Source organism: Anabrus simplex, chromosome 4 (genome assembly GCF_040414725.1).
Source record: "Anabrus simplex isolate iqAnaSimp1 chromosome 4, ASM4041472v1, whole genome shotgun sequence".
Classification (NCBI taxonomy): Eukaryota; Metazoa; Arthropoda; class Insecta; order Orthoptera; family Tettigoniidae; genus Anabrus; species Anabrus simplex.
In genome coordinates this window covers 42,159,846-42,181,176 of record NC_090268.1, presented here as the reverse complement: position 1 = coordinate 42,181,176, position 21,331 = coordinate 42,159,846, and positions in this window count along the sequence as shown.

The following is a 21,331-nucleotide window of genomic DNA, read 5'->3' as shown; positions in this document are numbered from 1 at the left end:
TCGCTTCGCTATCGGATTACCGCTCCTTGGTATACTATGTGAACAAAGCGGCAGGGAAAATCTTTCGGTTTTTTTAATTATAATTTGTGATAGGCAACAGACGATTACGGTAATGAGATATACTTAAGATATCGGTTGCAAAGTAGACTAAGACTTCGTGAAAGATGAAGTAGGATTTTGCATAACAACTACTTGATAGTACGTAGAATTTCTCGAGCAGAACAAAGAACTGTATAAAATCACGCTGTTTCTGAACAGAGCGTAGGTCAGATTATTAACTGATTAACAATCTAGTGAGGAGTGTTCCTGAACTATTAAACCATACAGAAGATAGGGATAGAAAATTCTGCATCATACGAATGCTGGGAACGCCCGGTTTAACAGTGTAATAGACTAGCTGAAAGTAGCCGATATATTCATCTCCTTGTAACTGGCAGTGGGTAGACAAAGAAGTAATAGGAGTGAACGGTAACACGTGTGCAAGAAATTGATAAATTGTGTGAATTACAATCTAATTTCAGTGATCCGTGTGTTACTAAAATGGATTACGCAAGACAAGATATGGAACTTCTGAACTCCAGGACTACAGGATCCAGCGCCATGGAGTAATCCTACATGGGCAGGCCTCCGGATCCTCCGGACAGGGCCGAAGACGTCAACTGTTGAGTACAAAGTTATGTTTCTTTCCAATGCTAGTATTTCCCTTTGTAAATAATAGTCATGAAGTATAGGGTTAAAATATCATATATAAATAGGTTTAATCCGCCCAAGAATGGTCGGGAATCCTTTTATTCATTTTTGTTTCAATAAATTAATTAGATATGGGAAGGGAGTGATCCTGTGTTAGTGTATAGAATAGGGGACCCCTTTTAGTGGATATATTTGCATGTTATTATAATTTGTTTATTTAGTGCTGAGAAGGAATTGAGGGGGGAAAAGGAGTAGAATGATATGTAGATTAATAATGTAGATCTCATCTGAGCAAGTGCCTAAGTTACGTAGGGATTAGCGAGGTGACAGAGTCATCAACAAGTGCCCGTATGAAAGGAAAAACTTGGGCTAGAATCAGCACTATGTTCGTAAAGTCAGAAATAGCATGTTGTTGCATGGTAATATAAGTTTTGGCTGTAACTGGTGATGTTCAAGGAATGACGTGCCGAGGTTTGAACCCATGTCCTCCACTACACCATTGAGGTTAGATGTAGAAGGTCCGTTAGTGGTTTGGAAGGATTTAATAATTTAAATTAATTTGAATTTCATTATTATTATTATTATTATTATTATTATTATTATTATTATTATTATTATTATTATTTTCTTAATGTAACTTGAGCAGTGTTTTGATACTATACATTTCAAGCAAAAGGTTAGAAGATTCTTATTATTATTATTATTATTATTATTATTATTTTCTTAATGTAACTTGAGCAGTGTTTTGATACTATACATTTCAAGCAAAAGGTTAGAAGATTCTTCTTCTTCTTCTTCTTCTTCTTCTTCTTATTATTATTATTAGTATTGTTATTATTTTACCTAAGGTATTTTGATTGATGATTTATACCGATAGATAGGGTAGTATCTGATAGGTACACACACTCGCCTCAGAGGCGGAGAAATAGGAGTATTGCTGTGGTCAGGGGCTAACGGATGGTGCACTTTGGAAGGAGAGAAGACACGAGTCGAACTCCAGACCTCCAGAGATATGAGAGAATGAAATGTGAATTAACGGTCGAATTTGAGAAATGATTCTCGTGTACTGAATGTATGTGGGCTGGTCCGAGCATTGAATAAAATGTGCCAGTTTTCTAATGAATTAATTTGATGGACACAGAGAGAAAAAGGCCTAGCGGGAAGCAGGCTGAATGGTGTTTTTTTTGTCTCCGGACCGTGGGACAAGTGTCAGCTGTGAATTTATGGCTGAGAGGGGAGAATCTGGAACAGGGAGGAAGATATACAAGCAGAAAGGTTGTTCGGACCAACATTCTGGTTTCTTTTGAGAATAAAGACAGCAAGTGCTTTAATTGCCACCCTGTAGACCATGACCTACAGAGCAATATAGATGTTTATTTTTGTTATGACAGTTCGATACATGATTAGATTAATTCGGGCTTGATTACGGTATCCTGGATGGAGACGACCAGAGTCTCAGGTTCGAACCTCATGTGGGCACAGCAGTGATCAACAGCTCGCTAAGTCAGCGGGTTACAACGGTTAAATTACAGCCATCGTCTTTATTGATACATGTGTTTGATATATTTTCTTTTTCAGGATGTGTTTTTGTTGGTTACTTTTAATCGATGTCGATTTGAATCTAGACTTCGTGAAAGTCCACTGGTAGTGATTGCAAATGATAGTTCGTTGTTCAAGTCTGTGTTTATTTTATATGGAAGACTTGAGTCCTTTTTCTTTCCTTCTCCGTGTTTTAGTGACGGATTTCTGATATGGTCAGAATGTTCGGATTAATTATGTTTTTAATCTTTACTTCATTGATTCCTAGCGTTAGCCGACCATTCAAAGGCGGACATTTTTCTTTTGTGTAAATAGTGTCTAATGTGTAATACGGGATTCAGTCCCATGGAATACTCGCATTGGGGGAACATGGCTTGTTTTGTTTGTTTTTGTGAATATGATAGGGTACTCAGTGGTTTATGCTAAACCGGGTGATGACGCGCACAAAACAATTGCGATAATACACAAAACAATTTGTGTAGCATACATCCAAACTAATGTAATAATTATGTAAGCAATATATGACACAGGCAATTCAAAGTGATAGTATGTGAAAAAGTGAAATCATATTAACAACCTCTCGGTTATTCTCTGTTTTGGTAGAGAGGGATATGGATATCTACGTCTGTGTCAAAAAGGAAAATTTATTGGAGTAGAGAAAATAACAGCTAACGTTGCCTTTCACATAGATTTTGTCTGTGGAATGTGGAGGTAACAGCCGATGTCAATGGCAGCCCGGATTTCTCCGCTGCTAAAATAAGTGATTTGCTCATATTAATTGTGTAAGAAGTATCAAGAGTGTATGTAAATTTGTATATTTCACCGAGTGAGTAGTAAATTGTTCCAAACGATTTCATGCCTATCTATACCGAAAAACATGCATCCAGAATCCTCTTCCGTTCATTGTAGGCCTTTAAGATAGCTTATGTTTGATAGCCTCTTTATGCCGCGAACGTTCTTCGGCCCTGAGGAGTCCGTGTTCAGACCTCAGGAACGGGAGAGTAGCTTTGATCTAGCTGAGTCGAATGGTCGAAAACTCTTCATGTGAGTGGATTAAGTATACAATCCCAATGAGGAGAAATCGGCACAGACCAAAAAGATCCCTTGACTATCGACTTCCGTGGAGCATGGTCCCATGTGTTCGTGACCCGAAAGGGTTGGTTTGTTGTCACATGGTCCCATGAGTCATGGGGGACGGTGGGAAAGGTTCCATATGGCGCCCTCCGTGTTGGCATTTTCGGCATTTTCGGCATTTGCGTGTAGGCATTTTCGGCATTTTTCGGTAGGTATTTTCGGATTTGAATTTTTTTCTTTATTGGGCGCATGGCACATATGCCTAAGTTAAAATGGATAGGAATGGCCAATTATGACAAGGAACTGATTTAGTTCATACTTGGATGCACGTAATTGGACCAGTAGTTAAATCTGAATGACTAAGTAAATAATAAATGTTAATTTGAGGAATTTTTCGGTATGTCGTGGTTATTATTATTATTATTATCATTGCAATAACCATGACGGTCATTCAAAGCAATGGACGTACCCGGAAGGTAAATAAGGATTCAATCGAGTCCAGGAAACAATGAAATGATTTTCCAGAATCTGGGGAAAAATGAATATCGATACACTTCAGGTAATCATATTCGCGGGTATGAGTCGGAAGGTACTGTTTGATGTAGGCCTCATTGCTAGTAGTGAATGTTATTTACATATTAAGGTAGATTTCTCGTGATTTAGCAAGGGTAACCTCAGGCCCTTGAGCTGATTATGAAATGGCAATAAATTAGGTTTCAGACGGAAAGTCTTGGGACGATATGACCTATTGTATCGGGTGTATCTGCCTCAATGCTTGACGGATGACCTGCTTTATTGGCATATACCACCTGTGTTGGTAATTTAATGCGCGCGTCATTAATTTATTCAAAATTGATTATTGATGAAAAAGGCTTGTTTTTAAAAGTTGTTTATGCACTCGGTGAAACAGGGGTGTACATGTTAGGCAACTTCGAGTTAGCCGTGTTTGAGGCGGTGTTTTGGAATTAATGTTTGATTTTCAAAATTTTTCGAAGTTGAACGGGGAGAACGCATTCTTGAATGAACATTGTTTTGTGCGTCTATCAACCCGAGGTCCAAGGTCCGAAGGTGAAGGGGGTCTCATTTTAATGAAAACAGTTGTATTACAATGGATATGGAAGTGTTCAGGGAACTCTTACGGGAGTTGAGTGAGGACATGATGGCCAAACTAAATAAGTGTAGCGAAGACATGCAGGGTATGAAGGAACTGATGCGGGAAAATAGCGAGGACATGAAGGCAAAACTAAATAAGTATAGTGAAGATATGCAGAAAAAGCTGAATAAGTATAGTGAGGACATTCAGGATAATCTATCGAAAGAACTGGATAAGTATAGTGAGAACATTCTGGGAATGATAGACCGGGTACAGGTCGAGTGCAAGGAAGCAGGGGAGATAAATAAGACCATGGACACGGCAATTGAACGCATTGACTGTGTTGAGGCTCGAAGCACAAGTGTCGCGGAGCAGTTAGACGGACATATGAAGGCGACAGTTGAATACCAGGAAAATCAGCGTAGGGAAACTGAGGCTATGACTAGGGAAATATCCAAAACCCGTCCAGGAACAAGAGAGGTCAGACAGGAACCGTTAGAGGAAGCTGGGCGTGTGCAAGAGAGGCATGAGCGGACGGCTGGTATAGTCCTTTTGAAGAGGAAAATTAACGAGGAGGCGAACATGACTGATTTGGCTAACGGGAAAGTTCAAGCTAAATGGTGCAGACAGCAAATTAGTGCTGACTCTAAGGAGCATTTAAATAAGTCTGCTGGTAAGAATATTGGCCGAACGAAGAAACGCAGGAAAGGTACGTCACGGATGACGAGAGGAGGTTTTTCCAGCCTACACCGAGGTTCGTACGGCAAACCGAGATGGCGAAGAAGAAGAAAGAATCGACTTTCCGGAATTCAAACGAGGCAGCCATCAATACGGCATGCGAGACTAAACGACAGACCGCGGAAGAGGGAAGACCGATACCATTGTGGCAAATCCAGCAGGAAGAGAAAGAAGAAAAATGAAGGTTTGAACTTGGTGTTCATAGAAGCTGAGCCAGGGATGGTTTGTTAGATCCCAGGGTACTGAGTATCGTTATCGAAGAAAATGAGAGGACAAGCAAGACCAGTAGTGAGCAATGGTCTAACACCTACTGTACAATACATTCCATGGTAAATAGTATATAATTAAATTTAATAGACTTTGAGGTCATGGACCAACGAAAACCATTGAACATGAGAATAAATTGACTTCGAAATGGTTTTAGAAGATAAATGGACTAAATAATTTGAAATTGTACCATCCTCCAGGAAGCAGCAGAATAGACGCCAATCAGGTGGACGAGAACGCGGAAGAAGAGGAAGAGGATTTGGAAAGAGACGAAGATGAGGATCCAGGGGACGAAGAAGAAGATGGTGAAGAAGATCCAGCAGTCCAAGTAATGACGGTAGAGAAACGAGATGATTTGACTGACCAGAGTTGTGAGGAGTGCCTAGAATTGTACCAGAGACGCGACATTATGGCACGAGTATGTTTCCTGCTCCAGAGAAAAAATGCCCAGTTGAGGTTGGAATCACAGAAACTTAGAGCAGCTAAAGAAGATTGATCTTAGGACGGATTGAGTAGTCATTCTCCAAGAAATTCGCAACTCCGTTTCAAATTTCTTGAAACCAACGGAGGGGCAGATGTGACCGTACCGGCACAATTAGTATTTATTTCAAATGATATGCTTGGTAAGGAAGCCGGTAGCAAGCTCTCTTTGTGTATATGTTGGGAGTATCACCAGGTTGTGCAATACGAAGCCCGCCAGAGAGGCGCCTCACCCGCCCACTGGGTGGCTTAAAGAATCCCCGAACTAGATACACGTCATAGAAGAAGCAGGAGAAGAACACTGTTTAGCGACTCCATATTGGAAAACATATGCCAGCGTACAGCGATGCCAAAGCGATCGGGCAAAATTTAATGCATTTTCGGCATAAATAAGGCTTAATTAACAATACTCCACCCGTTAGAGTAGTGGGCTGAATTTTGGTGGAATTATAAAGTCAAGAGTTCTGGTAGAAAATACTCTCCAAGCGAAAGGCGTTGGTAAACAACTTATATAACTCCGGTCGCGTACGGACGCCTAGTGAAAAACCAGATGCCTTCGGGGATTCCCTACTTCCCCTCCAAGATGATAAATTAATTACGGCAGATCCGCCGAACATATCCAATTCCGCATGGCATAGCGTACTTGTGCATAACCAAGTCACACAGTCTAGCGTATTGCTAATTTCGACAGGCTGGTTTATCCAGGAGCAGTCGAAATAAGAGTGGGGATGAAGTCACTAAACCGCCCCTACCACCGGGGCTAGTATAAGTTTTTTGCAGTTCCAGGGAACTGGAGTAGTCGTTGAGGAGCTTTCGACGGGAAACGACGGTCGCTTCGCTATCGGATTACCGCTCCTTGGTATACTATGTGAACAAAGCGGCAGGGAAAATCTTTCAGTTTTTTTAATTATAATTTGTGATAGGCAACAGACGATTACGGTAATGAGATATACTTAAGATATCGGTTGCAAAGTAGACTAAGACTTCGTGAAAGATGAAGTAGGATTTTGCATAACAACTACTTGATAGTACGTAGAATTTCTCGAGCAGAACAAAGAACTGTATAAAATCACGCTGTTTCTGAACAGAGCGTAGGTCAGATTATTAACTGATTAACAATCTAGTGAGGAGTGTTCCTGAACTATTAAACCATACAGAAGATAGGGATAGAAAATTCTGCATCATACGAATGCTGGGAACGCCCGGTTTAACAGTGTAATAGACTAGCTGAAAGTAGCCGATATATTCATCTCCTTGTAACTGGCAGTGGGTAGACAAAGAAGTAATAGGAGTGAACGGTAACACGTGTGCAAGAAATTGATAAATTGTGTGAATTACAATCTAATTTCAGTGATCCGTGTGTTACTAAAATGGATTACGCAAGACAAGATATGGAACTTCTGAACTCCAGGACTACAGGATCCAGCGCCATGGAGTAATCCTACATGGGCAGGCCTCCGGATCCTCCGGACAGGGCCGAAGACGTCAACTGTTGAGTACAAAGTTATGTTTCTTTCCAATGCTAGTATTTCCCTTTGTAAATAATAGTCATGAAGTATAGGGTTAAAATATCATATATAAATAGGTTTAATCCGCCCAAGAATGGTCGGGAATCCTTTTATTCATTTTTGTTTCAATAAATTAATTAGATATGGGAAGGGAGTGATCCTGTGTTAGTGTATAGAATAGGGGACCCCTTTTAGTGGATATATTTGCATGTTATTATAATTTGTTTATTTAGTGCTGAGAAGGAATTGAGGGGGGAAAAGGAGTAGAATGATATGTAGATTAATAATGTAGATCTCATCTGAGCAAGTGCCTAAGTTACGTAGGGATTAGCGAGGTGACAGAGTCATCAACAAGTGCCCGTATGAAAGGAAAAACTTGGGCTAGAATCAGCACTATGTTCGTAAAGTCAGAAATAGCATGTTGTTGCATGGTAATATAAGTTTTGGCTGTAACTGGTGATGTTCAAGGAATGACGTGCCGAGGTTTGAACCCATGTCCTCCACTACACCATTGAGGTTAGATGTAGAAGGTCTGTTAGTGGTTTGGAAGGATTTAATAATTTAAATTAATTTGAATTTCATTATTATTATTATTATTATTATTATTATTATTATTATTATTATTATTATTATTATTATTATTTTCTTAATGTAACTTGAGCAGTGTTTTGATACTATACATTTCAAGCAAAAGGTTAGAAGATTCTTCTTCTTCTTCTTCTTCTTCTTATTATTATTATTAGTATTGTTATTATTTTACCTAAGGTATTTTCATTGATGATTTATACCGATAGATAGGGTAGTATCTGATAGGTACACACACTCGCCTCAGAGGCGGAGAAATAGGAGTATTGCTGTGGTCAGGGGCTAACGGATGGTGCACTTTGGAAGGAGAGAAGACACGAGTCGAACTCCAGACCTCCAGAGATATGAGAGAATGAAATGTGAATTAACGGTCGAATTTGAGAAATGATTCTCGTGTACTGAATGTATGTGGGCTGGTCCGAGCATTGAATAAAATGTGCCAGTTTTCTAATGAATTAATTTGATGGACACAGAGAGAAAAAGGCCTAGCGGGAAGCAGGCTGAATGGTATTTTTTTTGTCTCCGGACCGTGGGACAAGTGTCAGCTGTGAATTTATGGCTGAGAGGGGAGAATCTGGAACAGGGAGGAAGATATACAAGCAGAAAGGTTGTTCGGACCAACATTCTGGTTTCTTTTGAGAATAAAGACAGCAAGTGCTTTAATTGCCACCCCGTAGACCATGACCTACAGAGCAATATAGATGTTTATTTTTGTTATGACAGTTCGATACATGATTAGATTAATTAGGGCTTGATTACAGTACCCTGGATGGAGACGACCAGAGTCTCAGGTTCGAACCTCATGTGGGCACAGCAGTGATCAACAGCTCGCTAAGTCAGCGGGTTACAACGGTTAAATTACAGCCATCGTCTTTATTGATACATGTGTTTGATATATTTTCTTTTTTAGGATGTGTTTTTGTTGGTTACTTTTAATCGATGTCGATTTGAATCTAGACTTCGTGAAAGTCCACTGGTAGTGATTGCAAATGATAGTTCGTTGTTCAAGTCTGTGTTTATTTTATATGGAAGACTTGAGTCCTTTTTCTTTCCTTCTCCGTGTTTTAGTGACGGATTTCTGATATGGTCAGAATGTTCGGATTAATTATGTTTTTAATCTTTACTTCATTGATTCCTAGCGTTAGCCGACCATTCAAAGGCGGACATTTTTCTTTTGTGTAAATAGAGTCTAATGTGTAATACGGGATTCAGTCCCATGGAATACTCGCATTGGGGGAACATGGCTTGTTTTGTTTGTTTTTGTGAATATGATAGGGTACTCAGTGGTTTATGCTAAACCGGGTGATGACGCGCACAAAACAATTGCGATAATACACAAAACAATTTGTGTAGCATACATCCAAACTAATGTAATAATTATGTAAGCAATATATGACACAGGCAATTCAAAGTGATAGTATGTGAAAAAGTGAAATCATATTAACAACCTCTCGGTTATTCTCTGTTTTGGTAGAGAGGGATATGGGTATCTACGTCTGTGTCAAAAAGGAAAATTTATTGGAGTAGAGAAAATAACAGCTAACGTTGCCTTTCACATAGATTTTGTCTGTGGAATGTGGAGGTAACAGCCGATGTCAATGGCAGCCCGGATTTCTCCGCTGCTAAAATAAGTGATTTGCTCATATTAATTGTGTAAGAAGTATCAAGAGTGTATGTAAATTTGTATATTTCACCGAGTGAGTAGTAAATTGTTCCAAACGATTTCATGCCTATCTATACCGAAAAACATGCATCCAGAATCCTCTTCCGTTCATTGTAGGCCTTTAAGATAGCTTATGTTTGATAGCCTCTTTATGCCGCGAACGTTCTTCGGCCCTGAGGAGTCCGTGTTCAGACCTCAGGAACGGGAGAGTAGCTTTGATCTAGCTGAGTCGAATGGTCGATAACTCTTCATGTGAGTGGATTAAGTATACAATCCCAATGAGGAGAAATCGGCACAGACCAAAAAGATCCCTTGACTATCGACTTCCGTGGAGCATTGTCCCATGTGTTCGTGACCCGAAAGGGTTGGTTTGTTGTCACATGGTCCCATGAGTCATGGGGGACGGTGGGAAAGGTTCCAGTAGTTAGCAACTGTTTTTAAGCTTCTTTATTCACCTCCTCCACCTTAGCCAATCATTACCTTTTCCAACACCGGATGAAGTTAAGCGTGCTGTTAATCAAGCAAGGCGTTAGAAGGCCACCGGTCTAGCTGGTATGTCTGCGGAAGCTCTCATAGAAGGTGGTGAGGAACCAATAAGATACTTGCATGAACTGATTACTAAAATTTGGAATACTGAAGAAATGCCTCCCGGTTTCAGAGATAGTCTTATAGTTCCAATATTTAAGAAAGCTGATCGAACAGACTGTAATAACTATCGGGGAGTATAATTATTATCTTCCTTGGGAAACCTTATTGCTCGAATTTTGGCAAATCGTATACTACCTTTAGTGGAGGAAATACTATCAGAGAGCCAGTGTGGATTCAGGCCTTCTAAGGAACCACAGATATGATATTCACAGCTCGTAAGCGTCAGGAAAAATGCAGAGAACAAAATAGACCTCTTCATACTGCCTTCATTGATCTCACTAAGGCATTTGATTCTGTAAACCATGATGCTTTGTGGAAGAGTTTAGGATTGTAAGGTTTTCCGCAGTAATGTATATCCATCTTAAAACTGTTATACACTGATATGACGGCACCTGTTATCGGTACCAACTCTGTTGGAGAGCCATTTCGTATCAATACTGGTGTTAAGCAAGGCTGTGTGATTGCCCCCACTTTGTTCTCATTATATATCGCCGCTGTTATGCAGCTAGTTAAGGACGTTCTTCCTCCAGGAATACAGATAAATTATAGACTGAATGGAAAACTCGTACACTTTCTACAGCATTAGTCGAGTTACAGTATGCTGATGATAAGGCAATTGTAGCTCAGTCTAAAGAAGAACTAGTGTTAATCCTGAATGCCTTTTCAACTGCATACAGAAAGATTGGTCTCAAAATGAATACCAGTAAGACACAGATTCTCTATCAACCAGCCCCTGGAGAAAGACATAGAGAGATCAGTGTATCCATGGACGGAGTGAGCCTTCAAGTAGTAAACTCCTTCCTTTACCTTGGCATCAAGCGTAAATATAGATTCGGAAATCCAACTTAGAGTCAACCGTGCTGGAGCATCCTTTGCCAAACTACGATCCCGAGTATTTGATAGTCATGATGTCAATGCTGCATCGAAGATCCCCGTACAACATTCAGTTGTAGTTCCCAGCTTACTATATGGATCTGAATCCTGGACATGCTACAGGTGGCATATAAAATGTTGAAACAATATCACCAGAGATGTTTTAGGGGAATTTTGCATATAACCTGGACAGATACACGCACAAATGTCAGAGTACTTGAAGAGGCACGTACCACCAGTATAGAAGCCACGGTTTTAAGACGTCAGCTACGATGGACAGGGCATGTAATACGCATGCCCGACAATTGCATTCCCAAGCAAATGTTTCACTCTGAGTTAACAGTGGGAGGTCAGAGGAAGCGATTTAAGGATATAATTAAGGTTAACATGAAGATGTGCCACATTGATGTCAACAACTGGGAGACCTTAGCCCTCAACTATTCTTCCTGGAGATCTTTATTTCTTCGCGGCACACTACATTTCGAAGAAGACCGTAGGCGAATAGCGAACGATAAGAGGTAACGAAGGAAGGAAAATAAAGAAAAATGAGAATAATGGCTGCTCCAGCAGGGACTATCTGCCATCTCTGCGGAATATTCTGTACCTCCCGTATTTGGCAATTCAGACACCTACGGACTCACAGATGAAGAGGAATTCTGATTGAAAGAAAAACCTACTGGTTTTCGATTGTTTGCTATTATTGTTGTTATCCAATATTTTTAAGTAGTCAAGTATGTTTCAAAGATCATCTTGAGAAGACTTTGTCTGCACATTTGATGTTTTTATCTAAAGGAGGATATCTGTAGCTAATGATGTTTATAATACAACAAAATATGAACTACTACTGTGTGAACTTGATTAAGGCACACAACATACTGTATCGATAAGGTGAAACAATAATTACCGTCAATTTGTTAAATTAATTTTGTGAAATTTGCTAATTATGGTAAGACCCAGAGGTTCTCTTCCAAACCGATTTGCTTACTGTCACACGTTTCGTTGTTACAAAGGTTGTGTTTTCATAAGAATTCATCGCATTCAATGCCTTTTTTCTAATGACAGCAGGGAAGAAAGCAAGCTTGTAGTTGTACAAAACAATCTATGGCTACTGTGACCATTGACTCTAAATTCACGCTGAAGCCGAACCATATGCTCTAACTTTTCATTTCAAAGTATTCAAATGTTTTACTGTAGCTGGGATTCGAGTCACATCGCTTTGGAGAGAAGTCAGTGGTTATGACATTCAGATTTCTCATCCCTGTCTGTATCTATTCAGAGTAGTCAAATGTTACGAATATTGCAATACATGTTTGATAAGAAACGATCATATTTGTGGACCGTTCTTTGGAATTATACGTTTGGGACACTTAAATTCTCTGGAAAATATTTACAATTCAAACTACGCAAGTTATAATGGCTCTCTCCCTCTTTTTTCTATCGTGCTGGAACGAAAGTTGTTTGTTTTTTACGATTGTAGTGAATAACCATTTAGCTGTGTACTTCGCATACGTAATGCAAAGCGAGACAGAGAATTTGCTACAGTTTCATGAGAATGTCTTGTCCTAACTGTTCGTTCGCTTCTGAACTAGCGACTGGACGGGACTTGCCTGTGAGGAAACTTGATAACATCTTATTGACCTCTGTCTTTATAGAATTCTGAAGGTATCAATTTAAAAGGGTTCATTATACTTCTGATATTGTATGGTTTTAAAGAAAATTAGTACTAAATACACGAAGATATATTTGTAGAGTTACAATTTAAAAATATTTAAAAACGAAAAATACTGGCCCCGCGGTATAGAGGTAGCGTGTCTGCTTCTTAGCCGGAGGCCCCGGGTTCCATTCTCGGCCAGGTCAGGGATTTTTACCTGGATCTGAGTGCTGATTCGAGGTCCACTCTGCCTAAATTGAGGAGTTACTTGACGGTGAGATAACGACCCGGTCTAGAAAGCTAAGAATAACGGCCGAGAGGATTCGTCGTGCTGACCACACGAGTCCTCGTAATCTTCAGGCTGAACAGCGGTCACTTGGTAGGCCAAAGTCTTCGGGGCTATTGTGCCATGTTTTTTCTTTACAATAACAAATTATATTGGGCATGTTAAAAGTGTTTTCATCGACTTTGATCAGGACATTTCTAAGTTCTAAGTTCGCACTGGATGTTTTATGAGGAAGAAATAAGTGTAATATAACAGATGGCACATTATCTGCATAGGCTGCACTCTACTTTGAGTAGACAGTTACGGAAGCTGGTCTACATGAAGCATTCCAATATATGGGTACACAGGAACTAAGTGTATTGTACCAGGCACGACTCATGGGTGGATGTTAGCTCCCTTAAAAGCAACAGTAATTATCATGTACTGAGCAGAATTCGGTTCCGCCCTTGTCCGTCTGAGGTTCCTTGTTCGGGCGCAACCTGCTTTGCCCTTTCTTGGCATAAGAATGGAGGATATAAAATAAGAGTTTTGTCTGTACATTGCTCAGAATTTAAAAATAATTGTATTTCTGTATCGGTCGTGTCCACAGTAACAAAGAAATGCACTTTCAAATTTTCCGTAATTTCTGTCTGTCTGTCTGTCTGTCTGTCTGTCTGTCTGTCTGTCTGTCTGTCTGTCTGTCTGTCTGTCTGTCTGTCTGTCTGCCTGCCTGCCTGCCTGCCTGCCTGCCTGTATGTACTGTATGTATGTATGTATGTACACGCATCACGAGAAAACGGATGGAGAGAATTGAATTAAAATCGGTGTGAAAAGTTGGGGGTTAAGTCTCTACAATCTAGGCCATAAATAATTTTATTCACGCTGAGTTAAATGGAGTTTAGGGGAAGGCCTAAAATTCAACTATAGAATATTTATGATATTAGTGGTCCTATCCATTAACACATAACTAGAGTTATATAAAATTTAATGTCCGATAATTTATGTCTTATACATTTTTACCGTATCGGCTATGATAACGGAGATATTCATGATTTTCGACTTTTGTTGCTATGTCCATATCACCGCCGAGCCACGAGAAAATGGGTACATTGAATTTAGTGAACATCGGTATGTAAAGTCGGGGAACATAAACCTAGAGTCTAAGCTATAAATAATTGTATTCACCGTGGTTGTATTGATAGTTTAGGGGAAGGCGCCTAAAATTTTATTTTAAAATTCTATGTTATTGGTCCTATCGAAAAGTACTACCTAAATAACAAAAGTTCTAGAGAATATAATTTCCGATTATTTATGTCTCATTGAGTTTTACCGTACCGATTATGACAAGATTGGTGGGGAATGATAATAATTGTTTTAAGAATAATTCATGAATTTAGATGAATTTAGACTTCTGTTGCTTGGTCCATATTTACAACGAGCATTGCCGACATGGAAGTATGTTTTTTGTCATGACTATCTTAAGGCTTAAAAACGCGTGTGCATCGGTCCACACCGATAAGGAAGATTGTGAAAATGATTATAAAAGTAAGAAACAATCGCAAAGGAACAGTCGCTTGAGTAACAATACAAGAGGTTTCACGAAAGGGAGGAGGGCTCACTTTACATCCGATGCCCTAATATCACAGAGTCTGAAGAAAACTAAATGTAAAGGCCTACAATATTGAAAGCTCATAAAACCGATTGACAATAACATTTCATTGACCATTGTTTGTTGAGAGATTGAGACGGCGGTGGCTTTGTCTTCTGCTGCCACTCATCTCCTATAGATGGGATTACTGCTGCTTACGCAGTATAACAGCCTGCCTGAATGTTGGTGGGAAGTAGCTGCGGAGTTTGATCTCTCTCTTCCTTAGCATGCCATTCCTCTGGCTCATAAATTTTCTGATATTACTGGTACGTAAGACACTGGTTCATCATAGTATTCCAGCTATTCAATCCCTACTCTGAGGCACTGATTGGAACGAGCAGTTTGCACAATTACAGGAATAATGGCAGAGGAGTGTTCACGGCTATCTGCGGCCTGGTCATTCCAGGCTCTGGAACTTTGCACTTTTAGGTCGGCAGCGTAGTACTATTCGTTAAAAGTGCTTTTAATCGCGACATTCCTGCTGACGTCGTTGTAATGACCTATGTTGACTTCCGTTGGGAAAACCACAAAGACAGTCTTTCTGAGGATGTAAAAAAGGCAGTTGGACAGTGAGTGTCTGCCATAATAATGAAAACTCCCCAACTTGATTCTGACTGGCAGTAAGCAGTGGACCTACCATCATAATGAAAAATCTCCAACTTGATTGTGACATGGTAGGCAAGAGGGCCTGCTTGCCATTACACTGAAAATTCCTTAACCCAGTCTTCACATGAGAAAAGACGTATGGAGACTTCCCCGTCGCGTTTCTGGGATAACGCTAAAGGCTATGCAACTTAATACATTCTTACTCACAACGTGTATACCACTTAACCTATAATTCTGTATACAGTGTAGAATTCCGTAACGAAGCACGGGTATTTCAGCTAGTCAGTCCTAAAATTGATAAAATTTCCTGCTTGTAGTGAAACTGCCAATTCAGTGAAGTACTATTCTCGGTTGGGTAGTGTGAGGTATTCACTGAAGAAAGAAGTCGGTATATCAAACACTAATGAAATATTTTTTCTATTATTATACTACCACATTGCATGCTTTTCTAACAAAGGCACAGAAGTTGAGTGGAATATCTTCCCTCACCTGCCCGAATGCCTTACAGTGCCCCATTAGACTATGAACTCTATAGATCATACTGATATTCTCTATAATTCCAAACAAATCACGTCATTAGAAAATTGCGGCATTGTCTTTCAGATATTAATCCAAGAGAAACTTACAATGTTTCATATCATGCAATGTTTAAGATGCCAAAAAACGCCCTTATTTTGACAAGTATTTTTGAAATACTAGTAAAGATTTTACGGAAAATGCAATTCTACATTCCAGAAGATGCTTTATAGCAAATAGGTTACAACAAAGACACTATCGGAAACTTTCTCTAGAATGGACAGCTTTCCGACGAGACAGCGCTTCTAACGCTATCCAGCGGCTCGCAGTTATAACTACTTACAGTTGTCGTCTGCTCCTGTTGGCTTCTATGACATAATACCTTAGCCAGAACCTCGACATTTCACTTGTGTACGAAAACGTACTGCTTTTAAGTTTTAAAGGAGTTATGAAACAGATTTTAAGTACAAAATTTTTGATCCGCTGTTATTACATTTTATTAGTCATAGTCTACAGATAGACCAAAACAACTTACACTTACATGTGATAGGATGTCTGCAATTTTCAGACAAAGCATGAAAAGTGACAACTATATGCATTCAAAAATAACATATTAAAGTCTAGACGTGACAATATGCAACCATATTTACATTAAATTCACTTAGGCATACAATATATTTTTTTGTAATTAGGGATTAGGTACATACATACAGTGACAACTAAGCACACACCATGATTATATATATATTAAGTATATCCATATGCACATTAACATGAAATCACATGTTTGTTACTTTCTGTCATTTGAGGTATTTCTTTTTCTGCTGAGGTGTATAGGAATCACTTGTTTTATTTACGAAGGATTTATTGAGAACTGCAAAGTATTTATGGGGCAACAAGAAATAACAATTGTCATACTAACAATTTACACGAACATAATATTCACTCGTTATGGGACTTCACTAACTTCACATCAAACATTACTACACTCATGCTTATATGTCTTTATTTTGAAGAATTACGTAGAAAGACTTTGACCCACAATGCAGTCTGTAATTATTACAACCATATACAGCGCAAATACTTCCTCTTCCTGCCATTTTCCCTTAAAATAACGAAATATTATTCACCTTTGTTATTGTATTAGTTCACAGCCGTTAATGCCCGGCTTTTAGTGTGTTCTTCGAGCCACCAGAGTGAGCCAGAGTCGCTGTCGCAAGTTTTTACGCCTGCTTTCCGCTATTTTCTTTGTAACATATTTATAATAGCAAAGTCTCAGGTAGAACCCGTAACACGTATCACTTGTAACCTATTGTTTTAACTACGCGTTAACTTATGGAATATTTACATACTTAAACGTTTTAAAACTTCCACACTTCGTTATCACAATTTTAATAGAACATATTAATTATTAATGACCATAAATTAGAGTACAGACCAGTAAATTAGTGAATAAAACTTTCCTCCCTTTGGTAGACACCATAATAAGACAGCTGACTCAAATTAAACATTCTATACATACGAACAATATATAAAATCGACTGAAATAGCAAACCAAAAAATTACGGGTGGGGACAGGTGAGAGACTGTGACGCTGGGTGTTCATGGCTACGTCGAGCGCTACAAGGTTGACCATTTCAGGTTCAATCCGTTCAATACAATCTGATTTTATCTGGCTGTTATGTTTTTATGTTATTTATTGTGAACTCATTTATCTGGATGGCTAATTATATACCCCGGGCATACGCGAACTGTAACATTCAGAACCAGTGCGCTCGTGTAAGTCGTATGGTTGTGTGGGGTTATAATTTGTGAAGTTGAATTACTGGAAGAGTTATAATGGTACAGAAGGATCCTACACGAATTCATTTTTCTAACGATATTAAACAAGGTGATGTTTCAAAACAATTAGTAATATTCGTAAATTTGTAGACCTGCAACTTCTGCCCTAATGGTCCTACGTCTACTGCAATGGTACAATTATGTTGAGCGTAAGATTTTATGCTCAGTCATACACGTATCGCGGACCGGAATCTCCATTCAGAAGTCGATATGAAATAAATTTCGTATTCAACCGCCGCATAATTTTGTCCTTAGGAGTTGTAAGGCAACCGTTGCAATACCATAATTTCGAATTCCGAAAGATATTTGTAACCATAACTCACATACAGGACCGGAAGTGATATTTAAATATTCAAATGGCTGATTTATCAATAAATTTTCCAACTTTAAATATTGGGTAGCTGACTTGCCATGTTATTAATCTGGAATTATATTTTGTTATGTGAATGTAGGACGTCAAATTCTCTACGTTTAGACGTGTTAACTAAGTTCATAATTCAAAGTTCTTATCAAGGTAAGCAAGGTGTTAATGTGGGAGGAAAGAAAATTGAATGCATGAGATTTGCTGACGACATGGCGGTCCTAGCAGAACTGAGAAAATTATGAATATCATGCAGGAGAATTAGAACAAATCGTGTGCAAACTTTGGAATGAAAATTAACAGAAAGAAAACTAAGGCAATGATCATGAGTAAGAAAGAGGATGTAACAGCATAGAAATAGAACAAGTATCAGCATTCAGATATTTAGGAAGTACAATCAGAAGTGATCTATATTGTCTGGATGACGTGAAGAGCAGCATCGCGATGGCCAAGGAAGCACACGTGAAGAAAACTGTACTGATGAGTGGACCACTGAATTGTGTGGAGTGTTGCTCTTTATGGGTCTGAGACTTGGCCTTTAAGAAGGGAGGAAGAAGGAAGATTAAAATATTTTGAAATGTGGTTATGGAGAAAAACAGACAAGATCAAATGTCAAGAAAAATTAAGGAATGAAGTAGTATTGGAAAGACTAGGTGAAAAAATGATGACAATACTGGAAACCATTCAAAAGAGAAAGAAGAATTGGCTACGTCACTGTTTACGAAGGAATTGTTTATTAACACAAGTATTGGAAGGAAACGTTGCAGGGAAAAGGTTGAGACGTAGAAAGAAATATCAGAGGATGGATAGTGTGCAAAATAATGGAAATTACTGGAAGACTGGAAAAATGCGTGCAAAAACCTGCTGATAGGCGGAGAACCGATGATGATGATGATGATGATGAACTATGTTCGTATGTCTTTTTATTTCTGAGTTATTAATTACAGTCGAAATACGTAATTTATTTTAAAAGTCATCCCTGTCACCGTTCTATATATCCATTCTAATGGTACTCCAAGCATTGCGGTAGAATCTTTAGTTCCAATGCTATAAGCTAGAGTGTGAGCACTTCATTTAGTTACACTATGGTCTGAATATATGTAGCCTGATTTTATAGAGGTTGTCACGTCAGTAACGTAGCTCTTGCGTAGCGTTGATAGAGTAATGTATTTATAGTGCCTGAAATGAGCGAGCAGGAGACAGAACTTGAGTCTGAAAGGGAGATTTGGCTTAGTGGAACCTGAGCTAAAAGTAGGGACGTTCTCGAGAAGAAAGTTAGTATGCTGACATTTGTTCGTATCTCTTCATCTATATACATATATAATAATGTATAATCTAAGAGTTTTGTCTGTGCATTGCTTAGAATTTAAAAAAATAATGGTATTACTGCATTGGTCATGTCTATAATAACAAGGAAATGCACTTTTAATTTTTCCGTCGTGTCTGTGTGTACACGAATCACGAGAAAATGGTTGAAGAGAATTTAAAGAAAATCGGTATGTGAAGTCGTGGAATGAGGCTGAGTGAAACATAGTTAGGGGACGGCCTAATATTTGATTCCCAAATATCTATGCTATCATTGGTCTTATCAATAAACATTGTATAACTAAAGTTATAGAGAATTAAATTTTCGATCATTTATGTTTGTTTGTTTGTCTAACCCTTGTCTCGTTTCTCTACGGGGTCGGGTATGAGGTGAGGTGAATCTGTCGTGACGGGTTTTTATGACCGGATGCCCTTCCTGACATCAACCTCATCAAAGGTGTTAATGAGATGAAATAAATGACGTGATATATGATAAGTAGGAAGGGAGAGGGTGAAAACTGGTGCCGGCACGTAGCATAGGCTACTCCTGTCGAAAAGCACCAAGGGGTCTGCCCAAGGCGGACGAATCACTATCAGCGGCGTCATATGCCCTCTTTTCACATGAGCACTGCGGAGAGGTGTTTAGAAGTTGTGTACCACCACCACCCCTAAACTACCGGCCAACATTCCGATGGTGAACATTTTTTTCGACCAACGGGACTCGAACCGACTAACCTCAGGGTCAGACCGTTTAGACTTCGTCGTCTTGCCACCAGGCGGCCTATGCATTTCCGATCATTTACGTCTTATACTTCTTACCGTGCCGGCTATGATAACAGAAATGTTCATGAATTTAATTTTTGTTGTTGATTCCACATCAATCGTGTTAACTTGCGATGGTTTTTGTCATACCGCGTGGTCATCGGTCCATATCGAGGAGGAAAATTGTGAAGATGATTATTTTAAAATTAGAAAAACCGTCAAGGAACGATCGCTTGAAGAATAAGACAAGAGAGAGTCATGAAAGAAGGAGGGACTCGTTTTACATTGGATGACCTAATACCACAGTCGGAAGAAAATTAAATGTGAAGGCCTATAATATCGAAAACTCAAGCACCTCATCAACAATAACACTACGAGGGAAGATCTAATATAAACGGGATTTTATTCCTTATTTAAATTCATTTATTGAAAATCACAAGGCAATTACAATTTACTTTTTTTCCACATAGCTTCCTGCTTTAGAAATGCATTTGCCCTAGTGTATGGGCAGGTTTTTGAAGCCATCATCGTAAAAAGAACAGGGTCGTGTCTCCAGCCAATTGCACACGAAGTCTTCTGCCCTCTCTTCATCTTCAATTCTTTGCCCTCCTAGAGCTTATTTAAGCAGTCCGAACAAATGGAAATCGCAGGGTGATAAGTCCGGGCTGTAAGGAGGATGATCAAGTGTAGTCCAGAGTATTTCCTGTCGCATTGTGATGATTGCTTGACAGCTCCCACAACTGATTCCGACTTGTTCTGCAATTTCTGATTCTGTCGCCCGTCGATTGTCGTCAATAATGTCTTCAACCGCTCGAATGTTTCCGTCTGTAATGCTGGTCCGAGGACGGCGGTCGTGTTGCTGATTTTCCTCACGTTCTCGTCCCTCCTTGAAATTTTTATGGCAGGCAAACACACGCGCCCTTTACAATATTTGAACACCGAACTGTGCAGTTAATCTCTGGCAAATTTCCGCCGTTGTAACTCTTGCACGAACAAGGCATTTTATAATTATGCGTTGCGCAGTGGAGGGGTGCACCTGTTGCTCGGACATTGTGTTACTGACGAAAAGGCGGGAAATATCTAATAGCACCAAATACAGTAGAGACAATACGCGACACTGAGCGAGATATCGAGGGACAGCTATTGGAGCTCTCTCTAGCGAGTAGACCTGACAACTATTGATTCTGTCATAAGAGCACGTGTATTTGTGTGTGAAG